General features: G+C 38.7%; 1 long non-coding RNA gene across 1 annotated transcript; it reads right to left on the bottom strand.

Annotated features, from left to right (window-relative positions):
- Positions 1 to 3088: 3088 nt before the first annotated feature.
- Positions 3089 to 26986, bottom strand: LOC125082473 (uncharacterized). Its single transcript, XR_007121980.1, has 5 exons — positions 26882 to 26986; positions 5561 to 5734; positions 5222 to 5476; positions 3967 to 4097; positions 3089 to 3377 (listed from the first exon to the last, which is right to left on the bottom strand). It is a non-coding gene; the product is annotated as an uncharacterized LOC125082473 (long non-coding RNA).
- Between the last annotated feature and the right edge of the window lie 71 nt (positions 26987 to 27057).

Here is a 27057-nt window from a genome sequence, read left to right on the forward strand (position 1 = left end):
AACTCTCACTCTTTGCAGGTGATATGATACTTTATGTGGAAAACCCAAAAGACTCCACTCCAAAACTGCTAGAACTTGTATAGGAATTCAGAAAAGTGTCAGGATATGAAATCAATGCACAGAAATCAGTTGCATTTCTATACCCCAACAGCAAGACAGAAGAAAGAAGAAATTAAGGAGTCAATCCCACTTACAATTGTACCCAAAACCATAAGATACCTAGGAATAAACCTAACCAAAGAGGCAAAGAATCTGTACTCAGAAAACTATAAAGTACTCATGAAAAAAACTGAGGAAGACACAAAGAAAAGGAAAAACATTCTGTGCTCATGGACTGGAAGAACAAATGTTATGAAAATGTCTATGCTACCTATAGCAATCTACACATTTAATGCAATCCCTATCAAAATACCATCAATTTTTTTAAAGAAATGGAACAAATAAGCCTAAAATTTATATGGAACCAGAAAAGACCCCGAATAGCCAGAGGAATGTTGAAAAAGAAAGCCAAAGTTGGTGGTATCACAATTCCGGACTTCAAGATCTATTACAAAGCTGTCATCATCAAGACTGTATGGTACTGGCACAAAAACAGACACATAGATCAATGGAACCGAACAGAGAGCCCAGAAATAGACCCTCAACTCTATGGTCAACTAATCTCCGACAAAGCAGGAAAGAATGTCCAATGGAAAAGTCTCCTAAACAAATGGTGCTGGGGAAATTGAACAGCCACATGCAGAGGAATGGAACTGGACCATTTCCTTAAACCACACACAAAAATAGACTCAAAATGGATGAAAGACCTCAATGTGAGACAGGAATCCATCAAAATCCTTGAGGCGAACACAGGCAGCAACCTCTTCGACCTCAGCTGCAGCAACTTCTTCCTAGGAACATCGCCAAAGGAAGGGAAGCAAGGGCAAAATGAACTGTTGGGACTCCACCAAGATAAAAGCTTTTGCACAGCAAAGGAAACAGTCAACAAAACCAAAAGACAACTGACAGAACGGGAGAAGGTATTTGCAAATGACATAAAGGGCTAGTATTTAGGGGTTAGTATTCAGATAAAGGGTTAGTATTCAGAATCTATAAAGAACTTACCAAACTCAACACCCAAAGAACAACTAATCCAATCAAGGAATGGGCAGAGGACATGAGCAGACATTTCTGCAAAGAACACATCCAGAGGGCCATCAGACACATGAAAAAGTGTTCCACATCACTTGGCATCAGGGAAATACACATCAAAACCACAAAGAGATACCACCTCGCACCAGTCAGAATGGCTAAAATTAGTAAGTCAGGAAACGACAGATGTTGGCGAGGATGTGGAGAAAGGGGAACCCTCCTACACTGTTGATGAGAATGCAAACTGGTGCAGGCACTCTGGAAAACAGCATGGAGTTTCCTTGAAAAGTTGAAAATAGAGCTACCTTATGACCCAGCAATCACACTACTTGGTACTTACCTTAAAGATACAAATGTAGTGATCCGAAGGGGCATGTGCACCTAAATGTTTATAGCAGCAATGTCCACAATAGCCAAACTATGGAAAGAACCTAGATGTACATCAACAGATGAATGGATAAAGAAGATGTGGAGTACATATACAATGGAATACTATGCAACCATCAAAAGAAATGAAATCTTGCCATTTGTGACGACGTGGATGGAACTAAAAGGTATTATGCGGAGCAAAATAAGTCAATCAGAGAAAGACAATTATCATATGATCTCCTTGATTTGAGGAATTTGAGAGGCAGAGTGGGTGGTTGTGAGGGGTAGGGAAAGAAAAAATGAAACAAGATGGTATCAGGAGGGAGACAAACTACAAGAGACTCTTAATCTCACAAAACAAACTGAGGGTTGCTGGGGGTTGGGGGGTCGGAATAGGGTGGTTGGGTTATGGACATTGGGGAAGATATGTTTTATGGTGAGTACTATGCAATGTGTAAGCCTGGTGAGTCACAGACCTGTACCCCAGGGCAAATAATACATTATATGTTAATAAAAATAATTTTTAAAAAATGTCCCAATTTGTATTATGGTTACAAATTCTGTACTAGGTCCATTGGCTTGGAACTCATGGTATACTTCAGGCTCCTAGAATAAAAGCCTGGGATTTGTGATGTGATCAGGCTGGACTACAGTATTTCTCTGGCTCTGTTTAAGTACACTGCTGACCTGCTGTCTCTGACACCATTGGGAGTGGTCCTGCAGACCCAGATAGACAGTTAGGTTAGGCACAGCAGAAAAAATGGGCCACCTGATGACTCAGAAGCTACTCCTCAGCCTGAGGTTCAAAACACCTCCAGGTCTACTCAGCATTGAGCGGCTGGTTCCAGAGGGGAAGCCAGGATGCTGGGACCATGCAGGGAGCACAGCAGTCCTGAGGTGAATCCTAGACCCCTCTAACAGTCGAATGAATTTGGCCTTTTCAGAACTCATGTCATCATCCAATGAACCTTCACTTTCTCACTGAGAAACAGAATTATATGTAAAATTGTGCACATAAATTAGAAAACAGAGTAAACACGAATGAGAAGGCTACTATTGCTTACTTGGAAAAGAAAAGAAAACGGCGAACTTTTTTTTACATCTGATCACTTTCACCTACATTTACCATGGAAATAGACATGGAAAGCAATGCCTACCGAGTGGACTCCCAGACATGGTTTGCCAATGGTGATGGGTGTGGCATAGCTTGCCCGTTGCTTAGACAATATCACTTCCCTATTTCATCCTCCTTAAGAGAACCCAGCAATATCAATGTGTGCAGTTAAGAAACTAAAAACAGTCACTGGACTCCCTTGCAGCTAACAGTGACCGTGGGACATGGTTCATAACAACAAGATACATGTTTCCTGGGATTTCTGGGAATGTCCCAAGTCCTGATACAGCCATTTATCCTTCCTTCTTTGTCTTTCTGGAATGTTGACCTCATTTTTAGATGCTCGGCAGTTCTGCTTGAAGGACAGCAAAGCAGAAGGGCAACATGAGACTGACCCTGGAGCAGCACCCTGGACCCCAAAATGACCACCTTCCCCCTCTATGCAAGAAAAAGTAAACCCTTTATTTTTTTTGACAGTATCAGGGTTTCTCAGCTAAATCCATCCCAAGTAGAGAGTATTGATGCAGAAACAGCAAGATTTTCCAAAGTTCTTAGGGTTTTATCGATATCAATTTGTTCCCTTTGTTTTCAAATCAAGGAGCTCACGCTCAGTAGGACATACGTCACCTTCACTCATCATTACAACAGCCTTGCCACACTCAGAGTTGGGGTCCTGTCATCTTGGTGATAAAGTTTGACTGTCTTTACAGTTAAACTTCATTGCACTTCTCTTCCAAGGTAAAGTGCTGAACTGCATATCTTACTGGATACAATAAAAACAAACAGACTCATCCATAAAAATGATGCTAATGATAGCTTCTATATTCCTGTCAATGGGAAACTACTCTAGAAATAGTACATAGAGTTAATTGCATTATATATGGCCTTATTACAAGGTCATTCCATGCCATCCTCCAACTATTTAGAGCCAAAAAATACAATTTTTAATATAAATGCAAGGAAATGAAAAAAAAAATAACTTAAAGGAGAGCACCATCTCTTTCAGATGATAAACTCCAACCATCAGTGGACCTATACCCACCATGTTGTGAAGAGAAAACTTACAGTCCAGGCACCTTGGCCATTTGGAACCTATAAATAAAACTGCTCACACCCAGTTCCTAGAATTCGAAGAGCTACCCATTCAACTGTCCATCCTGTATTTATATAATCATCAGTATTAATGACTGCCTGCAGCCTTCACAAGGCAGTTGTAAGAAACAGATCAAGACTCATTCAGTCTTCTTTCCCCTCCATTCCTCTGCGTGCACAGGTCTCGGTGATTTACTGTGTAAACTTCAAAGCAATGTAAATAGACCCGTTCCATCCACTCGTGCACAGAAGCTGATTACCTTTCAGGAATAGTGCAACAGCATTTGGAGCCCATTCTTCCATCCTTGATGGGATGCATCAGCGGTCATGATGGTAACTTTGTTGGAGTTCATTCCCAAGACTGTGGTAGGCTGTTGGCAGGCAATGACTTCTGTGAGCAGAATAGAAGGGAAAGAAAGAAAAAGAACTTGTTAGTGTTGACTAACACTTTGGTCAGTCATTCCTTATCCCTTCTCCTTGCCCACCTCTGAATGTAGGTACTGAAAAAGCAAAATACTCCCTGCCACCCTTGCTGCTCAGAGAGGCTATGAGATCCCCTTCTGCCCAAAGAGATGTGAAGTAGAGGGACTCTGGGGACAGATTTTTATTCTTGCATAAAAGAAGACAAGTGGGGCCCCTGGGTGGCTCAGTGGGTTAAGCCTCTGCCTTTGGCTCAGGTCGTGATCCCAGAGTCCTGGGATCGAGCCCTGCATCAGGCTCTCTGCTTAGCGGGGGGCCTGCTTCCCCCGCTCCCCCTACTTCTCTGCCTACTTGTGATCTCTCTTTGTCAAATAAATAAATAAAATCTTTAAAAAAAAAAAACAAAAAAAAGAAGAAGACAAGTATGTGAGAAGAGCCTTCTCTCTCTCTCTTTTTTTTATGGTATTATACATTTTTTATTTTATTTTTTTTTACAGTGACTATTTCAACTTTTATTATTCTTTTTTTAAATTTTTTATTTTTTTAATTTCTTTTCAGTGTACCAGAATTCATTGTTTATGCACCATACCCAGTGCTCCATGCAATACATCCCCTCCATAATACCCACCACCAGGCTTCTCTTGCCATCTATCGACTCCCTACTTCTGTACTCATACAACACCTTGTTAAGACTCACTCTCTGTGGTATGGCAACCATTTGGTGACGGAAAAGCATCAAACCTAAGGATAAAAACTAAACGTGCTAGAGGTTGGAGCAAAAGGAAAGAATGAGCATGGGACACACAAGATATTGTCCCTAGCCACTCTCAAAACACCTACCTCTAAATCATCTTATTACACTTACAATAAATGTCCTTTCTTAAAAGGTAGATTGTTCCACTCTGCTCTAGTATTCTACATCTATAAGAACACTCAGATTAAGTGTGTATAAGACTCAGATTAAGCATCAGGACCTATAAAATTATAGGGGTTCTAAAAATATAACACAAAAGTAACTCAAGAACAATACAACAGTAACAGCCAAGCCCATGAATAACCAGTCTACCCCAGCTTGTAGTTCGTGGAAATATTTACCTGGCAGAGTTTGAACCAGCTGGAACCACTCCAGGGCTCCTCAGCCTCCAGGTCCATTTAGAATGAATACCAGACTTCTGTGGAAGGAATTTCAAAATGGCCCCTTCATTGAGAAAGTGCTTACTTACCCTATGGGCACAGCCACGAAGGCCAAGGAAATCATGAGAATTGTTTTCTGTATTTATATGGCAAACACCTCTGGACAGATTGACAATTTCATTTTGTTTTTAGTAATAATGAAGGCTTTACTATTTCCTGGTGGGGAGATGGAGGGATAAAGGATAATTATTGCCATTTTTGAAAGGAAAAGCTACAAAGAACATGAAATTAAGTGATTACCTATAAACCCCAGTCAAAATGCAGCCCCATGTAGAGACAGCCAGTGAGCCGGCAGAGGTCAAAATCCAGAAACTGAGTCCCAGTCTATCTCTGCTCCTCAGGCTCCCTCTTTCCCGATGACACAGCACACAGTGTGGTGAGTCATTCTGTTCCTTGAACCTCCCAGAAGCTGGGCTAGGATACAGAGAGAACACAGATTAAAAAGGCAAATCAAACCAACTCATTCAAAGCACTGTAATTAAAGTACCCTAGTGATTTTTGACTCTCAAACATTTAGAATCAAGGGACCTGAGAAAAAAATAAAAAGAAGGCACCAATATAAAAGAATATATGAGAACATTGAAAGTCAGAATGACTTTCAAATAGTGTCTACAAAGTAAGCAAAAATGGAGTAACTAGAAGTAGCAGAGAGAGAAGAAATATTTTCAAAATACATTTATTATTCAAGAGTTAACTGGGATTGGGGTACCTGGATGGCTCAGTTGTTAAGCGTCTGCCTTTGGCTCAGGTCATGATCCCAGGGTCCTGGGATCGAGCCCTGTGTCAGGCTCTCTGCTCAGCACGGAGTCTACTTCTCCCTCTACCCCTTTTTCCCTGTGTGCCCCCTCTCTCTCAAAAATAAATAAAATCTTAAAAAAAAAAAAAAAGCCTGGAAGAAATTAGAAAACAAACAAAAAAAATGTTACATGTAGAGGAATAAAGATAAAAATTACATCCATCTTGCCCTCAGAAATCATGCAACCAAGAGAATGAAATGAAATATTTAAAGTGTTGAACAAAAAACCCACAGAAGCTAGAGTTCTGTATCTTGAGAAATTATCCTTCGAAAGTAAAGAACAACTAAAGACTTTCTCAGACAAACAAAAACTGAAGGAATTTGCTGCCAGCAGATCAGCCTTGCAAGAAATGTTAAAGGAAGCTCTTTAGAGAGAAGGAAAATGATGTAGGTCAGAAACTCAGATCTACTAAAGGAGGAACATCAAAGAAGGAATAAGTGAAGGTAAAATAAAAACTTTTCCCAATTGACCTAACAGATAAATTTTGTTCAAAATAATAGCAAGAATGTATTCAACTATGTGCGCTGATGTCTATACCTCGTATGTACATATGTATGTACATATGCCTATATATGCTGATAACTGAAATGAACGACAGCAATGATTCAAGGGGTAAGGAGGAGGATTAGGATTATTTTGTTGGGTAAGGCATTCACAATATCCAGGAATCAATAAGCAATTCAGGGCTATTTAAATGTGAACTTGGGTTAGTTGTAAGAGTACATGGCAAACTCTAGGGCAACCACTAAAAAAAAAAAGTAAAAATAATAAAAATAAAAGCACAACGGATGTGCTAAAAATGAAGAGAAAATAGGATTATAGAGAATGCTCAATCAAAACCACGAAAGACAGAAAAAATGGAAGACAAAAGTAGGTATTAAAAAAAGAGTAACAAATAGAACACAGTAACAAATATAGTAGATATTAATCAAACTATATCAATAATCACTTTGAATGTTGATGGTCTAAATACACCAGTTAAAAGACAGATTGTCAGAGTGGACCAAAAACAAGACCCAGCTATATGTTGTCTATAGGAAACCCACTTTAAATATAAAGGTACATACAGTTAAAAGTAAATAGGTGGGGATGCCTGGATGGCTCAGTTGGTTAAGAGTCTGCCTTTGGCTTAAGTCATGGTCCAGGCATCCTGGAATCAAGCCAGGCATCAGGTTCCCTGATCAGCAGAGAGGCTGCTTCTCCCTTTCCCTCTTCCTGCAGTTCCCCCTGGTTGTGCTCTCTCTCTCTCTCTCTCACCCTCTCTCTGTCAAGTAAATGAATACGAATCTTAATAATAATAAAATAGCAAATGGGTGAAGAGTTAATTTATCTGAAGTTTCTAAGGCAAAGCCTCACTTAGAGTAAATACTATATAATTATCTTTTATTATTGGAAGAATTCAATAATATAATCAATAGATTTTTTAAAAAATATATTCCATATATTTATTTAATATAAACATTTGGAAGAGTTAAAGAACTGATCATATTTTAAAACATTAAGAACACCTCAATAGATACTAAAAATCACACAATGTAAAACACATTCTCTGGCTAAAGTGCAATAAGTAACCAATAATTTTTTTTTAACTGGTAAAATTTAAACATCCTCTCCCTGCCACTTAATCCTAATTCTAACCCTGAATATCTTTTTTTTTTTTAATTTCTATTCAGCGTAACGGAATTCATTGTTTTTGCACCACACCCAGTGCTCCATGCAATACATGCCCTCCTTAATACCCACCACCTGGCTCCCCCAACCTCCCACCCCTCGCCCCTTCAGAACCCTCAGGTTGTTTTTCAGAGTCCATAGTCTCTCATGGTTCACCTCCCCTTCCAACTTCCCTCAACTCCCTTCTCCTCTCCATCTCCCCATGTCCTCCATGTTATTTGTTATGCTCCACAAATAAGTGAAACCATATGATAATTGACTCTCTCTGCTTGACTTATTTCACTCAGCATCATCTCTTCCAGTCCCGTCCATGTTGCTACAAAAGTTGGGTATTCATCCTTTCTGATGGAGGCATAATACTCCATAGTGTATATGGACCACATCTTCCTCATCCATTCATCCATTGAAGGGCATCTTGGTTCTTTCCACAGTTTGGAGACCGTGGCCATTGCTGCTATAAACATTGGGATACAGATAGCCCTTCTTTTCACTACATCTGTATCTTTGGGGTAAATACCCAGTAGTGCAATGGCAGGGTCATAGAGAAGCTCTATTTTTAATTTCTTAAGGAATCTCCACACTGTTCTCCAAAGTGGCTGCACCAACTTGCATTCCCACCAACAGTGTAAGAGGGTTCCCCTTTCTCCACATCCTCTCCAACACACGTTGTTTCCTGTCTTGCTAATTTTGGCCATTCTAACTGGTGTAAGGTGGTATCTCAAGGTGGTTTTAATTTGAATCTCCCTGATGGCTAGTGATGATGAACATTTTTTCATGTGTCTGATAGCCATTTGTATGTCTTCATTGGAGAAGTGTCTGTTCATGTCTTCTGCCCATTTTTTGATATGATTATCTGTTTTGTGTGTGTTGAGTTTGAGGAGTTCTTTATAGATCCTGGATATCAATCTTTTGTCTGTACTGTCATTTGCAAATATCTTCTCCCATTCCGTGGGTTGCCTCTTTGTTTTCTTGACTGTTTCCTTTGCTGTGCAGAAGCTTTTGATCCTGATGAAGTCCCAAAAGTTCATTTTTGCTTTTGTTTCCTTTGCCTTTGGAGACATATCTTGAAAGAAGTTGCTGTGGCTGATATCAAAGAGGTTACTGCCTATGTTCTCCTCTAGGATTCTGATGGATTCCTGTCTCACATTGAGGTCTTTTATCCATTTCGAGTTTATCTTTGTGTACAGTGTAAGAGAATGGTCGAGTTTCATTCTTCTACACATAGCTGTCCAATTTTCCCAGCACCATTTATTGAAGAGACCGTCTTTTTTCCACTGTATAATTTTTCCTGCCTTGTCGAAGATTATTTGACCATAGAGTTAGGGTCCATATCTGGGCTCTCTACTCTGTTCCACTGGTCTATGTGTCTGTTTTTATGCCAGTACCATGCTTGGACATCTTATTTTATGAAGGTGGAGAGCTGGTTGATTATTAGTGATGGTGTTTCTCATGGAAACATGAGAAATTTTCCCCAAGATAGTTGGTCTTAAAGTCCTTGAGTTCTGAGTTTTCTTACCTAAAAAAAAAAAAAAAAAAAAAAGGCTAAATTTGTTTTGTGAGACGCAGTCATGGAAATGAGTTGTGCTTGGAGAGTAATAGAAGAAGGTGACCCAACTTGGAAAGACTGTTGGATTCCATAGATTAAGTCTTGGGGGCTTCTGTAGGACTTGGTGGTGGGCTGGCTCCTCAGCCCCCAGTTAGGAACCAAGCACCATGGGTTTTGGAGTTTCGGCCAGGATCTGCAAAACCAAATATAATCTTGAGGGTGCAGAAGCTACCATGAGAAGTTGCCTTCTAATAAAATATTTTACAGTCGTCTATTACTATATTACAAACTATCCCCAAACTTTAAATTGTTGTTGACTTACGACAAAAGAGTTATACTACAATTTCTGGTTAAATCATTATCGAGCTGTTTACATTATTATAAGCAAGTAAATTTTTTAAAAGATTTTATTTCTTTATTTGACAAAAATCATTTTATTATATTGCACAGTTTTGTGGGTCTGGAATGCGAGTATGGATCACCTGGGTGATTCTTCTGTTCCATGTGGGTTTGACAAAAATGACTCTGGTATTCAGTTGGCAGATGGGCTGGCCTAGAGGGTCCCAGGATGACTTCTGTACATGAAGACTCATGCACGCATGCCTGGACAAGGATGGTTGAAGAACCAGTAGAACCAGGTGTATTAAGTAGAGCACCATGCATGACCTCCCAGCATGTGATGTCAGTGTAACCAGACATTGTACCTGGTAGTTCAGGGCTCCAGGAGTGAAGAAGGCAAAAGCAGCATGGTCTTGTATAATCTAGGCCCACACGTCACCTCATGCCACTTCTACTGTTGACTGGTAAAAACCATCACAAGCCAGCCCAGATAAAAGCAAAGGGCACATAACCCCAACTCTGACTAGTACCAAAAACTTAACAGCCACTCTTTTAAACCACCACAACTATATAGACATGGGCTTAGACCACTTGGAACTTCCAAAATGGACTGAAAATCAGGGGCCCTTCTACAATTTTAGGAACTGCATAAACCACCAGAATTCATATATAACATGCTTAATGGAAACAGAACCAAAAGGAGGTTGACTATTGGCTTAGTTATGTTTTTAATTACATTAAGAAATATCAACTCTTATTTACTAAAGCTTTAAAAATATTACATATTTAAAAGATTTATTCACGTAAAAAGTAAAATGTTCTACAAAGCTTAAATAAAATACCTCTTCCTTGCCATATTAGTTTTCTATTGGCTGCTATAACACATACCACAAATTCAGTAGCTTCAAACAACACATATTTATTATATTACAGTTCTGTAGGTCAGAGTCTGGCACAGGCCTCGCTAAGCTAAAATCTTAAAGTCCACAGGGCACTTCCTTTCTAGAGGCTCCAGGGGAGAATCTGTTTTCCTTGTTCCTTCAGGTTCTTGGCAACATTTGGTCCTTGAGGTTGTAGAACTTGAGGTCCCTGTTTCTTTGATGAGGGATGATCCTGACTCTTAGATGCTACCTGTGTTCCTAGGGTCATGACCACTCCTGTGGTCACATCTCTCTCTCTCTCTCTTTCTCTCTCTCCCTCCTCTCTGACCCCAAATGTTCATGTGATTGGATTCACTTAAATAACCCAGGATAATCTCCCAATCTCAAAATCCCTAATTAAATCACATCTGCAAAGTTCCTTTTACCATGCTACTTAACATAGTCATGTTTTCTGGGGATCAGGACAAAAGCATCTTTGGGAGGATCTGCCTACCATACTCACTACTCCCCATCCCAATTCCAAAGTCTTTTTTGTTATACCAGAGTATAGCATGATTTCTGGATGTTCTTTTAATTTAACCCTTAACACTAAGATAATGATTTAACTCTTTTATGTGCCCACACATTCACACACACATACATATTCTGTCTTCCCCCATTCCCCCAAAAAGAGTTATACCACAATTTCTGGTTAAATCATTATCCAGCTGTTTATATTATTATAAGAAAGTAAATTTTTTTTCAGATTTTATTTATTTATTTGAGAGAGAGAGAGAGAACACAAGCCTGGGGAGAGACAGAAGAAGGGAAGCAGACTCCCTACTGAGTAGGGAGCCCAAAGCAGGGCTTGATCCCAGGACCCCAAGAACATGACCTGAGCTGAAGGCAGATGCTTAACTGACTGAGCCACTCAGGCACTCTTAAGCAAAGTAAATATTTTAATAACTAAAAACATGTTATGCTATGATTATTTCTTTCCTGTATAATTGCAATCACTATTTGCCATCTTTCTTTCACTCACTTAATTTTCAGTATATTGATCATCTTGGAAGTTTTCATCAGAATTGGAAATCATTTCTCAATATATTTTAACACAGCAAGAAATCTATCAAATGTTTTCCTTGCTTGAAAACATCCCTCCTTCGCCTTATTCCCTTTCATTGGAACTTGGATTGATTGCTATCAAATCTATTATAGCTATTGAACTGGAAATATTCTTTTAGTATCACTTCCAGAATTGACTTTTTATTTCTCCTATGTTGAGGATCACCTGTCTCTTGGTCTACTCCCTTTTTTTTTGCTGCAGTACATGCACCAGTAACTCTCTGAGAAAAGGCGCATGATTTATTTTATTTTATTTTTTAGTTTGCATGTCTTAAAATCTTTTTTTTTTTAATTCTACCTTCATATTTGCTTAATGTTTAGGTTTTGTATAGTATGCTGGGTTGGACTTCTTCCTCCCCCATCTCTAAAATGATGTCAAGATTTGAGTGAGGATGGTATGGGGAGCAGCCTGTATGGTATCTTATAGCAAAGGAATAACAGAGGTCAATTGTGAAAAGGGAGTTAACCAGAATGACATCTCCACCACAAGTTTGTTCTTAGGCACATCATTTTTATAAAAGAGCAGATGGTATTTGAGGATCTGGGAAAGGATTCCTTTAAACTATCTATGCTTGCATATTTTAGAATAGTTATGTACTTAAATTCTTGACTTTCATATACCTAACCAATTTGAACATTTCATTTACTTAACCAGTTTGAATAATGCTATTCTAAAGCATCAACTCTTCCTGGAAGACGGGTACCTCCAGGAGTAGAGAGACAAAAAACACTGGCTCCCTCATTCTCTCCTTCTTTTCCACTTACCATCCCTGAGGACCAGAAACAAAAAGCTTTAGAAAACAAAAGTAATTTCTTTCTACTATATCACATCCTTCTTCCACCTTATAAATATGGTTCAATGGCCTCTTTGTGAGTCTGTTGCTTAATAACCCAAATTTCTCTAGAGTTTGGAATACTTATAAATAAAATCACCAATAATGACAATTTTCATTTATTTTTCCTTTTAAAATGTATATCAGAAATTTATATGGTCCCCTTTGAAAGATGATAAGAATTTAAGAAATATATATATTATAAATTTTTTAAAAAGACTCATGATTTGTAAAGATTCAAGATAAAGAAAGAAAGAAAGACTTCAATGATTTTCTAATCACATTTATCATGAACAATTTTGGCCTATGTTTCTACTAATGAAAACCATTATTAATTTTAGTCAAGTTGTAAAGAAAGTAATCAAGTCTTGGACACTGGATATTATGGTAATGTTATAACCTTATTTCCCAGGCTTTTATAATCTCCTTGTAGAAACCAGACAGTTTTATAGTGAACAGTTAAGCAGTCTATGATTAACTGCTAAAATGAGAGCTATAAGCATATAATATTTGACTCCATATCATGAAAGACCTAGGTTATTAGCAAATGTGTTGCAGAACTTTATCCTATAACCTACCTAAATAAAAAATAAAAGTTACTAAGCTGTAAGTTGGTGAGAAATGCAACTGAAAAACTCATAGTAAAACTCGAACAGATTATCTTAATATATATATTCAACCTCATGGTCCAAGCATATTCATGTCTAACACAAGTTCTGAATAGAAACAAACATTATGATATTAAAATTGAATTTTTACCCTAAAGCTAACATGGAAATGAAAACTGAAAAAAAAAAAGTACATTTATTTCTTTTACCCAGATTTTTCCTAAGAGTTTTAAGTTATTTGTACATTTGGACCTTTTGCATTTTAACTTCCTCTGAGAACAATAGAAGTATATTCCCACCCTGTTACAACCTTATCAGCCAGTTCTATAGAGAAATCCTTTCAACTAAAACAGTTAACAAGGTTAAAATCCAGATTCTATCAATTAATGATGAAAGTTAGCAATTTAGTAGTTGATCAATGTTACATGTTTAATGAACTTAGATGAACAGTTTCATGCCTTTGAACTAACAACTCACAATAATTAATTCAGTTAAATGCAGAATTCATATTTGATCTCCCTATCACATAGCAAATGTAGACAGCTTGAAAAACCATAACTGGCTACAAACAATGTAAATGTGCAGGAATTTCAGTATAGAAAAGCAGAAAGGAAAAAAATCTAGAGCTGGTCCAAATTGTTCTAAAAACTAAAGTTTAGATTTCCCTTTCTATTTGGCAGTTGCTGAATTTCTGAATTCCACCAATTGTCTTTAAATTCTAAACAGTGAAAAACTGCTTCCTCAGAAGTACTGGGGGGAAAAAAAAGGGGGAAAGAAAAAGGAAACTAAATTGCTTTTTAAAGTATTCAAAACCAACCATCAAACATCATTGCTGGGGAAATAAGGAGCCAGTATTGAGTGAGACCTCAAAGTATAAATACCAACTTCTGTAGTCCATGCCTTGGCTCTACTTCTCAACTGAAGTCTCCTAAATTACATGGTTTCTAGGAAGTGAATTACATTTACATTTTTCCCATAATCAGAGGATCCAGATCAAAGTTTGATTTCATAATCTTGTTGCTTCCTAAAGAGGTGTTCTGTCGTGAAAATGAGGTCATTGCCTGGGTAAACTGAGAGACCAGCTCAGAAAGTTATCAAAACTATGAAAAAACTGGTTTTGTGACTTAAGGATGTACAAGCACATTTTATTGAGAGCCCCAAGGTCCCAGGAAAGTACTGATGTATATTTTTGCCTCATGCTTTGGCATTTTTTTTTTCATTACAATGGTTACATTTGGAGATCCATAAGGAAGAGCAGTGCTGTACCAAAGGAAGGAAAAGGGGTTGGGCATATTAACCTTTAATGGAATAATTTCAGCAATTTAAATTTCCTTTTAGCTTTAATCTGTTCATATGCTAAGACTGGAGGAAATATTTTGGGATTGACTCTCTACCCCAAAAAATCAATTCTTGTTTTTGAAAAGGGAGTTTTTATTAGACACTGGAGTAACATGCACAAGTGCAAACAGAATTAGTACAAATGCTATCTCTGGAATAAAAACAAAGGCTGGGTTGGGGTTAAAAGACTCCTGGGATGGAGGCCACAAGAACACAGTAAAAGCAAATTAACTACAGGATGTTTTCCATCCAGAGTGGATTCATCTACTGACAATGAAAGGGGAAAAAGTTCTCTTGGTTATGGATTGGGTTTGTCTAGAATTTTTAAACAACCAAAATACCATTGTAGGTTCATATGCCTGTGAGAAATATCATTACAACTAAACATTTAACTAAAGAAGGAAAAAAATTGAAGTTTTGCCCATTAGCCAATACTAAGTTCTTTAAATTGTTATCATAAAAGTTGCTCATTTAAATAATTCAGTAAGACAAATATTTTTCTTTATTTCCATAAATGGGTCAAAAGGTACAAGCAATACCTGGTAATGTTCTATAGAGTTCATTCATTCATGTATCTGAAAATTGCTAGCTATTAAAAGATTGTTAATCAGAGTTATTCTTAATTAAGATGCTTTTGAATTTTTAGATATGTTTTAGTTTAGATAATATTTATTAAAATTTAAATATAGTAAAACCAGTAGCAAAGTTAAGATAGTCTCCCCCCTCTGTGTTCCTCATCTTAATGCTCCTTAAAAATCATTGAATTTTGGGGGGTGCCTGGGTGGCTCAGCCATTAAGCAGCTGCCTTTGGCTCGGGTCATGATCCCAGGGTCCTGGGATCAAGCCCCGCATCGGGCTCCCTGCTCAGTGGGAAGCCTGCTTCTCCCTCTCCCACTCACCCTGCTTGTGTTCCCTTTCTCACTGAGTCTCTCTCTGTCAAATAAATAAAATCTTTAAAAAAAAAATCATTGAATTTTTAAATTAAGAATTCCAAATAGTGTGTTCCCTTTTCCTCTCACTCCTTTGGCCCAAACAACTAGAAAAGGCTTTATTTTGACACGATTTTTACATTTTCTTTGATCTCTATTAAACTCATGTACACTGAGTGATATAGTCACTAGATTTACTAGGTTAATATATGGTAGTTGGAGATATAACACAACAATTTCTGACTAGAGATGAGCTCCCTCCGAATGAGCACAGAAAGGAAATTTTTCAATCAGTAAAGCTTGTTTAGCCATTAATGAATCAATAAAAAGTTTTTAAATCACATGACACCTAAAAGATTTCAAATGTTTTCACATAATTTTCCAAGAAATAGTCAACACTGGTATACTACACTGTCTCACATCTCTACATTCCAGGTACTTTATTCCTTGATAGGCCAGATAATTCCACTATTCCACCAAAAGAACAAACAAACAAATCACACACACACACACACACACAACCCTAATTATGCCTGTAAGTAGGTGACCTTACTCTATTATTCTTACACTACAAACCATTTCATAACTGATTAGCTATCTCATCAAAAACAACTATAGGAAAACATGAAGAAGGCACTGGAGAGCAACCAAATTTGACAGATTACAATGCTCAAAGCAGGAGAACATAGGAGGTCCACATTTACCCTGTCATTTTCCCTAAGCACATTTTCCAAAAGGGAGAACACAGGAAAAGTGTCCAAGCTGAATGGCAGTCTTAGCAGAAAAAGAGACAACAGTCAGTATTTGGAGCTGTCAAAGCACTTGGATCTGGGCAAAACCAAAAAAGAAGAGAATCACAGAGAAAGAGCCTAAAGATCTTCACACAAAGTCCTCCCAAGTCATTGTCTGACCCTGAAAATGTTCATGGGCAGTGTAAGCCTTCCTGAAGAAGAAAATAAAGAACCCTGGGGAAAAAAAACAGAATAGGGTGGCTATAGAGTCAACAGAACCCTTAGCATCTAAGAATTACTGGGGAAACAGAGGTCAGAGTTCAAGGTAGAATGATCTTGGTTAACATTCAAGCTTGAATTTGAGATCCTAGAGTGGCCGGGAACCATGGCTTTGTCATAAAACTAAGGGGATAACCTTAAACAGACCAGACTTAACAATGCTTGCAATCAAGTTTCAAAAGAATCAAGATGATCTGCCAATTTCCTAGTTGCCTTCCAGAAGAAAATTAGACCTCTTCAGAAGAACAGAGTAACAGTCCAGAGTTCTTAAAATGTTTTAACCATAAGGTTCATCATCCAAACAAAAATTACCAGGGGTAAGACGTAAGAGGGTGGAGGAGTAGCAGACTGAAATGACATCAGATCCCAGGAGTTCAGCTAGATAGGTATCAAACCATTCAAAACATACAAACTCAACAGGAGATAGAAGAGAAGAAGAGCAGCAATTCTAGGAACAGAAAATGGACCACTTTTTGAAAGGTAGGATGAGCAGAGAAGTGAGTCCCAAGGGATGGGAAGATAGACTGCTGGGGGGGAGGGGCTGGCTCCTGGCAAGCAGCAGACTGGTGGAGCACAAAATCAGAACTTTTAGAAGTCTGCTCCACTGAGGGACATCGCTCCAGAGGCCAGGGGCTTGGGAGGGGGGAGACCCTTGCAAGGACAGTGTGGTCTCAGGTCCTGTGGGGTCACAGAAAGATTGGGGGTACCAGAGTGTGGCAAAGCTGCCAGGTATTGGAGTGGGGAAGCCGACTACAAAGACAGAGCCAGAGAGTGAGCTTTCAGCTCAGGGTTACATGAAACTGATCTGTGGCACAGTCAGACCACTGCTCTTTGAGCAGAGACCGCACAAGTGACAGATCCGGGGAGACTCACCTTTCTCCACTGGGAGGAACAGTGAGGCAGGAATCTGCTAGTTTTGGAGACTCCAAATGGGGCTGTGCGCCAGAGATACAAACACTCAGTCACAGGCAGGTGAGCTCCGAGTGTAGCCAGAGACCAGGGAGACAGGAGTGATTGACTGTTTTTCTCTGAGGGCGAACTGAGGAGTGGGGCCCCAAGCTCTCGGCTCCTCCAAGCCAGAGATTGGGAGGCCGCCATTTTCATTCCCATCCTCCAGAGCTGTTGGAAAAGTGTTCAGGGAACAAAAGCTCCAAGAGTGAACCTGAGCAGATTATTTAGCCCAGCCACTGGCAAGAGCGGTGCAATTCCACCTCAGGCAAAGACATTTGAGAATCACGGCAAGAGGCCCTTCCTGCAGAAGATCAGCAAGAACATCCAGCCAGACCAAGCTCACCAATAAAGGAGAACAGCGGAACTCCAGAGCTAGAGGAAAGCAATGCATAGAATTCATGGCTTTTCCCCATGATCCTTAAGTCTTGCAAAGTTAAATTTTTAAAATTTTACTTTTTTTCTTATTCTATTTTTTTAACTTTTCCTCTTTCTGCTTTTAATGTTTTTTAACTAGTTTAACAATATCTTTCTAAAAAATCTCTTTAAACCATATTATCATAATCATATTTATCCCTTCATTGTATTTAACCTTATTTTTTATATATCTATAGATTTTTTTTTCTAAAAAATTTTGCAATACAGTTTCTTACAATAGATCAAAATATACCCTAATCTAGCACATGGCTTTGTTCTAGTCTCCAGCCTAATCACATTCTTTTTTTTTCCTCTTCCTTTTTCTAACCAACTTATCTTATCAATTTCTTTTTTTAGAACTTTTTTTAAATTTTCACCTTTACAATCATATTCTGTCCCTTCATGTTTACCCTTATTTTCATGTATATATATAAGTCCTACTTTCTTTAAAATTTTGGGAGGTAGTTTCTTCTAAGAAACCAAAATACACCCAAAATCAAGTGGGTGGCTCTGTTCTATTCACCAGTCTTATATATATATATATGATATACACACACACACACACACAAACACACACACACAATATTTTATTTTTTATTTTAATTGCTTTTTTCCTCCTTTCTTCTCCCCCAGTTTTGAATCTCTTCTGATTTGGTTAGTGTATATTTTTCTGGGGTCATTGCCACCTGTTTAATATTATATTCTCTCGTTCGTATATTCTGGACAAAATGACAAGGCAGGAAAACTCACCACAAAGAAAAGAACAAGAGGTAGTACCGACAGCTAGAAACCCAATCAATACAGACATTGGTAATATGTCAGAACTAGAGTTAAGAAAGATGATTCTCAAGGTGCTAGCTGGGCTTGAAAAAGGCATGGAAGATATTAGAGAAACCTTTTCTAGAGAAATAAAATCCCTTTCTGGAGAAATAAAAGAACTAAAATCTAACCAACTTGAAATCAAAAAAGTTACTAATGAGATGCAGTCAAAAATGGAGGCTCTTACTGCTAGGATAAATGATGTAGAAGAGAGAATTAGTGATATAGAAGACCAATAAAGACGCTGAGCAAAAGAGAGACAAACAACTACTGCACCAAAATTCAGAGATAAGTGATACCATAAGACGAAACAATATGAAAATAACTGGGATTCCAAAAGAAGAAAGAGAGAGGGGGCAGAAGGTATATTGGACCAAATTATAGTAGATACTTTCCCTAATATGGGAAAGGGAACAAACATCAGAATCCAGGAGGCAAAGAGAACTCCTCTTAAAATCAATAAAAATAGGTCCACCTTGTCATCTAATAGTAAAACTTACAAGTCTTAGTGACAAAAAGAAAATCCTGAAAGCAGCTTGGGACTAGAAGTCTGTAGCACTAAATGGCAGAAATATTAGACTAGCAGCAGTCTTATCCACAGAGACCTGGCAGGCCAGAAAGGACTGGCATGATAGATTCAGAGCCCTAAGTTAGAAAAATATGCAACCAAGAATACTACATCCAGTTAGCCTATCATTGAAAATAAAAGGAGAGATAATAAGCTTCCAGGACAAACAAAAACTAAAAGAATTTGCAAATACCAAACCAGCCCTACAGGAAATATTGAAAGGGGTCCTCTAAGCAAAGAGAGAACCTAAAAGTAGTAGTCCAGAAAGGAACAGAGACAATACACATTAACAGTCACCTTACAGGTGATACAATGGCACTAAATTCATATCTCTCAATAGTACCCTGAATGTAAATGGGCTAAATGCCCCAATCAAAAGACACAGGATTTCAGAATGAATAAAAAAATAAGACCTATTCATATGCTGTCTATAAGAAACTCATTTAGACCCAAAGACACTTCCAGATTTAAAGTGAGGGGGTGGAAAACAATTTACTATGCTAATGGACATCAAAAGAAAGCTGGGGTGGCAATCCTTATATCAGATAACTTAGATTTTAAGCCAAAGACTATAATAAGAGATGAGGAAGGACACTATATCATACTCAAAGGGTCAGTCCAACAAGAAGACCTAACAATTTTAAATATCTATGCCCCTAACATGGGAGCAGCCAATTATACAAACCAATTAATAACACAATCAAAGAAACACATTGATAATACAATAGTAAGGGACTTAAACACCCCCCCCTCACTGAAGTGGACAGATCATCCAAGCAAAAGATCATCAGGGAATTAAAGGCCTTAAATGAGATGCTGGACCAGATGGACATCACAGATATATTCAGAACATTCCATCCCAAAGCAACATAATACACATTCTTCCCTAGGGCACATGGAACATTCTCCAGAATAGATCACATTCTGGGTCACAAGTTGGGTCTCAACCAGTAGCAAAAGATTGGGATCATACCCTGTATATTTTCAAACCACAATGCTCTGAAGCAAGAACTCAATCACAAGAGAAAAGTTGGAAAGAACTCAAATAATGGAGGCTAAAGAGCATCCTACTAAAGAATGAATGGGTCAACCAGGAAATTAAAGAAGAAGTGAAAAAATTCATGGGAAAAAATGAAAATTAAAACACAACATTTCAAAATCTATGGACACAGCAAAGGCAGTCCTGAGAGGAAAGTATATAGTGATACAAGCCTTTCTCAAGAAACAAGAAAGTTCTCAAGTACATAACCTAACTCTACACCTAAAGGAGCTAGAGAAAGAACATCAAAGAAAGCCTAAACCCAGCAGGGGAAGACAAATCACAAAGCTCAGAGCAGAAATCAAGAAATAGAAACCAAAAGAATGGTAGAACAGATCAACAAAACGAGGAGCTGGTTCTTTGAAAGAATTAGTAAGACTGATAAACCCCTGGGCAGACTTATCGACAATGTGGAGGAAATGGATGCATTCTTAGAGACACATTAACTACCAAAACTGAAAAAGGAAGAAACAGAAAACCTGAACAGACCCAAAACCAGTAAGGAGATTGAAGGGGTCTTCAAAAATCTCCCAAAAACAAGAGCCCATGGCTAGACGGCATCCCAGGGGAATTCTACCAAACATTTAATGAAGAATTAATACCTATTCTCCTGAAACTGTTTCAAAAAATAGAAATAGAAGGAAAACTGCCAAACTCATTTTATGAGGCCACATTAACTTGATCCCAAAACCAGACAAAGACCCACCAAAATGGAGAATAACACACCAATATCCCTGATGAATACAGATGCAAAAATTCCCACCTAAATACTAGCCAATAGGATCCAACAGTACATTAAAAGTATTATTCACCAGGACCAAGTGGGATTTATTCCTGGGCTGCATGGCTGGTTCAACATCCACAAATCAATCAATGTGATACATTAATAAAAGAAAGAACAAGAGCCATATACTCTCAATAGATGCTGAAAAAGCATTTGACAGGGGTGCCTGGGTGGCTCAGTGGGTTAAAGCCTCTGCCTTTGGCTCAGGTCATGATCCCAGGCTCCTGGGATCAAGCCCTGCAGCTGGCTCTCTGCTCAGCAGGGAGCCTACCCGCCCCCGCCTGCCTCTCTGCCTACTTGTGATCTCTGTCAATAAATAAATAAAATCTTTTTTTTAAAAAGCATTTGACAAAGTACAGCATCCTTTCTCAATCAAAACTCTTCAAAGTGTAGGGATAAAGGGTACATACCTCAATATCATCAAAGCCATCTATGAAAAATCCACAGCGAATATCATTCTCAATGGGGAAAAACTGAGAGCTTTTCCCCTAATGTCAGGAACATGGCAGGGATGTCCACTACAACCACTGTAATTTAACATAGTACCTGAAGTCCTAGCCTCAGCAATCGACAACAAAAATAAATTAAAGGCATCCGAATCAGCAAAGAAGAAGTCAAACTCTCACTCTTTGCAGATGATATGATACTTTTATGTGGAAAATCCAAAAGACTCCACCCCAAAACTGCTAGAACTTGTATAGGAATTCAGAAAAGTGTCAGGATATAAAATCAATGCACAGAAATCAGTTGCATTTCTATACCCCAACAGCAAGACAGAAGAAAGAGAAATTAAGGAGTCAATCCCACTTACAATTGTGCCCAAAACCATAAGATACCTAGGAATAAACCTAACCAAAGAGGCAAAGAATCTGTACTCAGAAAACTATAAAGTACTCATGAAAAAAACTGAGGAAGACACAAAGAAAAGGAAAAACATTCTGTGCTCATGGACTGGAAGAACAAATGTTATGAAAATGTCTATGCTACCTATAGCAATCTACACATTTAATGCAATCCCTATCAAAATACCATCAATTTTTTTAAAGAAATGGAACAAATAAGCCTAAAATTTATATGGAACCAGAAAAGACCCCGAATAGCCAGAGGAATGTTGAAAAAGAAAGCCAAAGTTGGTGGTATCACAATTCCGGACTTCAAGATCTATTACAAAGCTGTCATCATCAAGACTGTATGGTACTGGCACAAAAACAGACACATAGATCAATGGAACCGAACAGAGAGCCCAGAAATAGACCCTCAACTCTATGGTCAACTAATCTCCGACAAAGCAGGAAAGAATGTCCAATGGAAAAGTCTCCTAAACAAATGGTGCTGGGGAAATTGAACAGCCACATGCAGAGGAATGGAACTGGACCATTTCCTTAAACCACACACAAAAATAGACTCAAAATGGATGAAAGACCTCAATGTGAGACAGGAATCCATCAAAATCCTTGAGGCGAACACAGGCAGCAACCTCTTCGACCTCAGCTGCAGCAACTTCTTCCTAGGAACATCGCCAAAGGAAGGGAAGCAAGGGCAAAATGAACTGTTGGGACTCCACCAAGATAAAAGCTTTTGCACAGCAAAGGAAACAGTCAACAAAACCAAAAGACAACTGACAGAACGGGAGAAGGTATTTGCAAATGACATAAAGGGCTAGTATTTAGGGGTTAGTATTCAGATAAAGGGTTAGTATTCAGAATCTATAAAGAACTTACCAAACTCAACACCCAAAGAACAACTAATCCAATCAAGGAATGGGCAGAGGACATGAGCAGACATTTCTGCAAAGAACACATCCAGAGGGCCATCAGACACATGAAAAAGTGTTCCACATCACTTGGCATCAGGGAAATACACATCAAAACCACAAAGAGATACCACCTCGCACCAGTCAGAATGGCTAAAATTAGTAAGTCAGGAAACGACAGATGTTGGCGAGGATGTGGAGAAAGGGGAACCCTCCTACACTGTTGATGGGAATGCAAGCTGGGGCAGCCACTCTGGAAAATAGCACAGAGGTTCCTCAGAAAGTTAAAAATAGAGCTACCCTATGACCCAGCAATAGCACTGGGTATTTACTGTAAAGATACAAATGTAAAGATACAAATGTAAAGGTACAAATGTAATCATCCAAAGAGTGCACATACGTGCACCCGTATGTTTATAGCACAATGTCCACAATAGCCAAACTATGGAAAGAACCTAGATGTTCATCAACAGATGAATGCATAAAGATGTGGTGTATATATACAATGGAATACCATCAAAAGATATGAAATCTTGCCATTTGCATCGATGTGGATGGAACTAGAGGGTAATGCTGAGTGAAATAATTCAATCAGAGAAAGATAATTATCATATGATCTCCCTGATATGAGGAATTTGAGAGGCATAGTGGGGGGTTGTAGTGGGTAGGGAAGGAAAATATGAAACAAGATGGGATTGGGAGGGAGACAAACCATAAGAGACTCTTAATCTCACAGAACAAACTGAGGGTTGCTGGGGGGAGGGGGTGTGTGAGGAGAGGGTGGTTGGGTTGACATTGGGGAAGGTATGTGCTAAGGTGAGTGCTGTGAAATGTGTAAGGCTGATCATTCACAAACCTGTACCCCTGGGGCAAATAATACATTATATGTTAATAAAAATAATTAATTCAAAAATTACCAGGAATGCTTAAAAACAACAAACAACAAAAATAGGGCCAAAGGACTGCAAGTCAGGCAATAAGGAAAAAACACAATAGAAATGGATGCAGATGAAAAAAATCTCAGCTGAAAAATGGAAACTATCAAATAGAACCAAATAGAAAGTGGAATCAAAGAATACCATTAAAAATTTACTAGCTAGGCGTAACCAACAAACTGGAAATTGCAGATGGGAGGATTAGGTAACTCAAAGATAGATCAATGAAAATGATACAATATGAAGAGGTGAGAGAATGGTTGAAAAAATAAAGAGTTTCAAGGATATTTAGGAAAGTATCAGTCTAATACACATGAAATTGGAAGTCTACCAGGAAAGAACAAGAAAGGGATAGAAAAAGAAGTTAAAGAAATAATGATGAAAAATTTCCTGAAGTTAGCAAAAGAAAAAAAAAAAAAGATTTAGAGATCCAAGACACACAACAAAATCCAAGTAGGATAAATACAAAAAAGAACCACACCTCAGCGCATCAATAATTGGACTACTGAAAAATAAAGACAAAGAAAAACTAAAATATAAAAAGAAGTAAGAAACAAAAGGAAAAATCTTAAAAGTGTGTGGTGGTCGGTAGTGAAAGAATTACACATAATTTACAGAGAAAGAACAGTGCAAATGGCAGCTAATTTATCATCAGCAAAAACAGGGTCCAGAAGAGAATGGTATGACATTTTAAAAGTAGTTACAGAGCAAAGGAAAAGGTCAACCTAGAATTCTATACCCAGTGAAAATATCTTTCAAAAACAAAGGGTAAAATGAAGATAGTTCTGTTAAACAAACGTTGAGAGAATTCATTGCCTTCAGATTTACACCATTGGAAACACTGAGATGCAATTTTTTAAAAGATTTATTTATTTATTTTAGAGAGAGTCGTGGGAGGGGCAAAGGAAGAGAATCTTCAAGCCGACTCCCCCTGAGCACAGAACCCAATGCAGGACTTGATCTCAGAACCCTAAGATCACAACATGAGCCGAAACCAAGAGTCGACACTTAACCGTCTGAGTGACCCAGGCACCCCTGAAATGCCTTTTAATTAGGATTTAGCTATTTTCAGTTTCAGTTCATTGTCCTAAACTTGCCAGGCTAGTCATATGTGCTGATAGGGTTTAGGACAACTATTCAAAGTTTATAACAAAGAGATTATTTCTGTTTTAATGATACTGGGCTAGGTATAATAGAAATGGCTATTTTCCATAAGTGGGGAAGGGAATTGACCTTGAATTCATCATAACAATTACCATAGGAACAGAGATGGTGATTTTTTTCCTATCCATTTAGGTGCAGGCCAAGAAGTTAGAATGTAGAGTGTAAGTATAGTTACAACTACTTCCAGAAGGAAGTTCCTGTTCAGGATGTGCTACTACAAAATGACAGGAAGTTTAAGAGAAACGGCTGAGCATGGGTATATGAAATAAGAAAGAGAGGGTGGATGGTTTCTTTTGTCTGTTAGAAAGCATACAACTGTGGCTCCTTGCACAACAGGGCACAAGTGTCTCAGGCAATCTGATCAAACACATAAGCAAAAAAGAAATAACATTTTCCTTTATGCACCAAACATGTGGAGAAGTCCTCCCAAGAGTTACAATTCAACTTTACCTAATCGTGTTCCTATATTAGCATATCAGACAGTTTTCTTTTAAGTGAACCTTTCCAAGGCCATGCAAGGGAAAGCCACGTTCCCTTCCTCAGGATTAAAAGGCGAAGCCCATAAGATACACAAGTCAGGTCCCATAAATGGTTACCTGCCAGTGCCCGGACAGAACATCTTTGTTTAAGCTAAAGTAGTCCCCTGGAGAAGAAAGCAGTAGGCAATTCATTTGCTTCTGCTAAGGTTTCCCCCTGACAATCAGAAATAAATATTCTAAACAACAGAAAACACCAAGTAGAGGAAGTATATCATACTGCATGACAGCATGGATTTTGGAACCAAACGGCGATAAGTTTGTAAGCCAGTTCCGTCACTTAGTATCTTTGTGACCTTCCAAGGTTCACCTTTGCATCAGTTTTCTTTTTTTATGATGCTAAGATGCCTGCCTCACAGTGGGCTGTTTCAAGGATATAAAATATATGTTAAGTAAGAGTTAGTAGTACATACATTAGCACAGTTTAAGTTCACTATTATTTTACTAAGAGATAAACGATGTAAAATCCAGCTCTCCATTTTCACCTATTGATTCCAGGAGATTCCAAAACCCATATATTGCAGAGCAATGGATTCTTCTGTATTACAAGATATACATCCCTTTGTTTTCTAGGCAATTGTTACACCCCACAGCACTATGAGGATGGTGACTCTCTGGGGCAAATGGTGCTCACCACCTGGCAGCCACAAGAAAACAAGAATGCCAAGGTCTACAGTGAGGAGAGGGAAATGGTTTGTGGCAAATGCAGGAGGTAAACAAGTGGCTTGAGAATGAGTTCTCAGTGAAGAAGAGATGCCACCTCTTAAATTTGCTAGGGGTGTGCACCTGGATGGCTCAGTCAGTTAAGTGTCTGACTCTTGATCTCAGCTCAGGATTTCATCTGAGGGTTGTGAGTTCTAGCCATGCATTGGGCTCTGAGCTAGGCATGGAGCCTACTTAAAAAATTGTTAGGGGTAAGGTGAGGCCAGAGAGCAGATTATCTGCACAAGGGAAGAGGCTTTCTCTAGTAAGAACCTTGGGTAGATTTCCACACACATATATGGAAAATACATACATACATACATACGTATGTTTGTGTGTTTATTTTTTTGAAAGAGCGCACACACACGAGTGTGAGAGCAGGGGAGGGTCAGAGGGAGAGATCTTAAGCAGACTCCACACTCAGCACAGAGCCTATCATAGGGCTCGAAATCCCAACCCTGAGATCATGATCTGAGCTAAAGTCAAGAGTTGGATGCTTAACCCAGTGAGCCACCCAGGCACCCTTAATTCCATGTACTTAAGAAAACATTTTATAAATTCACTTGTGACCTAGGCCCAGGGCAGGATTTGATGGCCCAAAGTGACCTCTAGGCAAGACAGCCGGCCCTGTTGATAAACCATATAGAAATAACCCCTGCTCTGGCCAACCACTCTTTGGCTTTTCACACTCTTAAGGGAGCCTTTCCCAAGAGGACGTCTAACTCCTTAGAGGAGGTGGCAAAGCTGCCTGGTACTAAGTAGGGAAAATACAGTTGAAGACGAAAAGTGTAACCCCCGGAGTTTGGGTGCAAAGCCAGCTGTGTTCAGAAACATACTTACTCAGATGCCGCTACGACTGGGTTCTCTGCCAGTGTCAGGCCCAGGCATTACTGCGCCATGGACTTTGGGGAGAAGGCTTCGGGGGGAGGGAGAGTGGGAACAGACGAACTGGTGTACATCACCCATTAGCAAGACAAGTCATGCAAAAGAAGAAAACAAGAGTCAAAATTTTTAAA

The sequence above is a fragment of the Lutra lutra genome, chromosome 12 (genome assembly GCF_902655055.1).
Source record: "Lutra lutra chromosome 12, mLutLut1.2, whole genome shotgun sequence".
Classification (NCBI taxonomy): domain Eukaryota; kingdom Metazoa; phylum Chordata; class Mammalia; order Carnivora; family Mustelidae; genus Lutra; species Lutra lutra.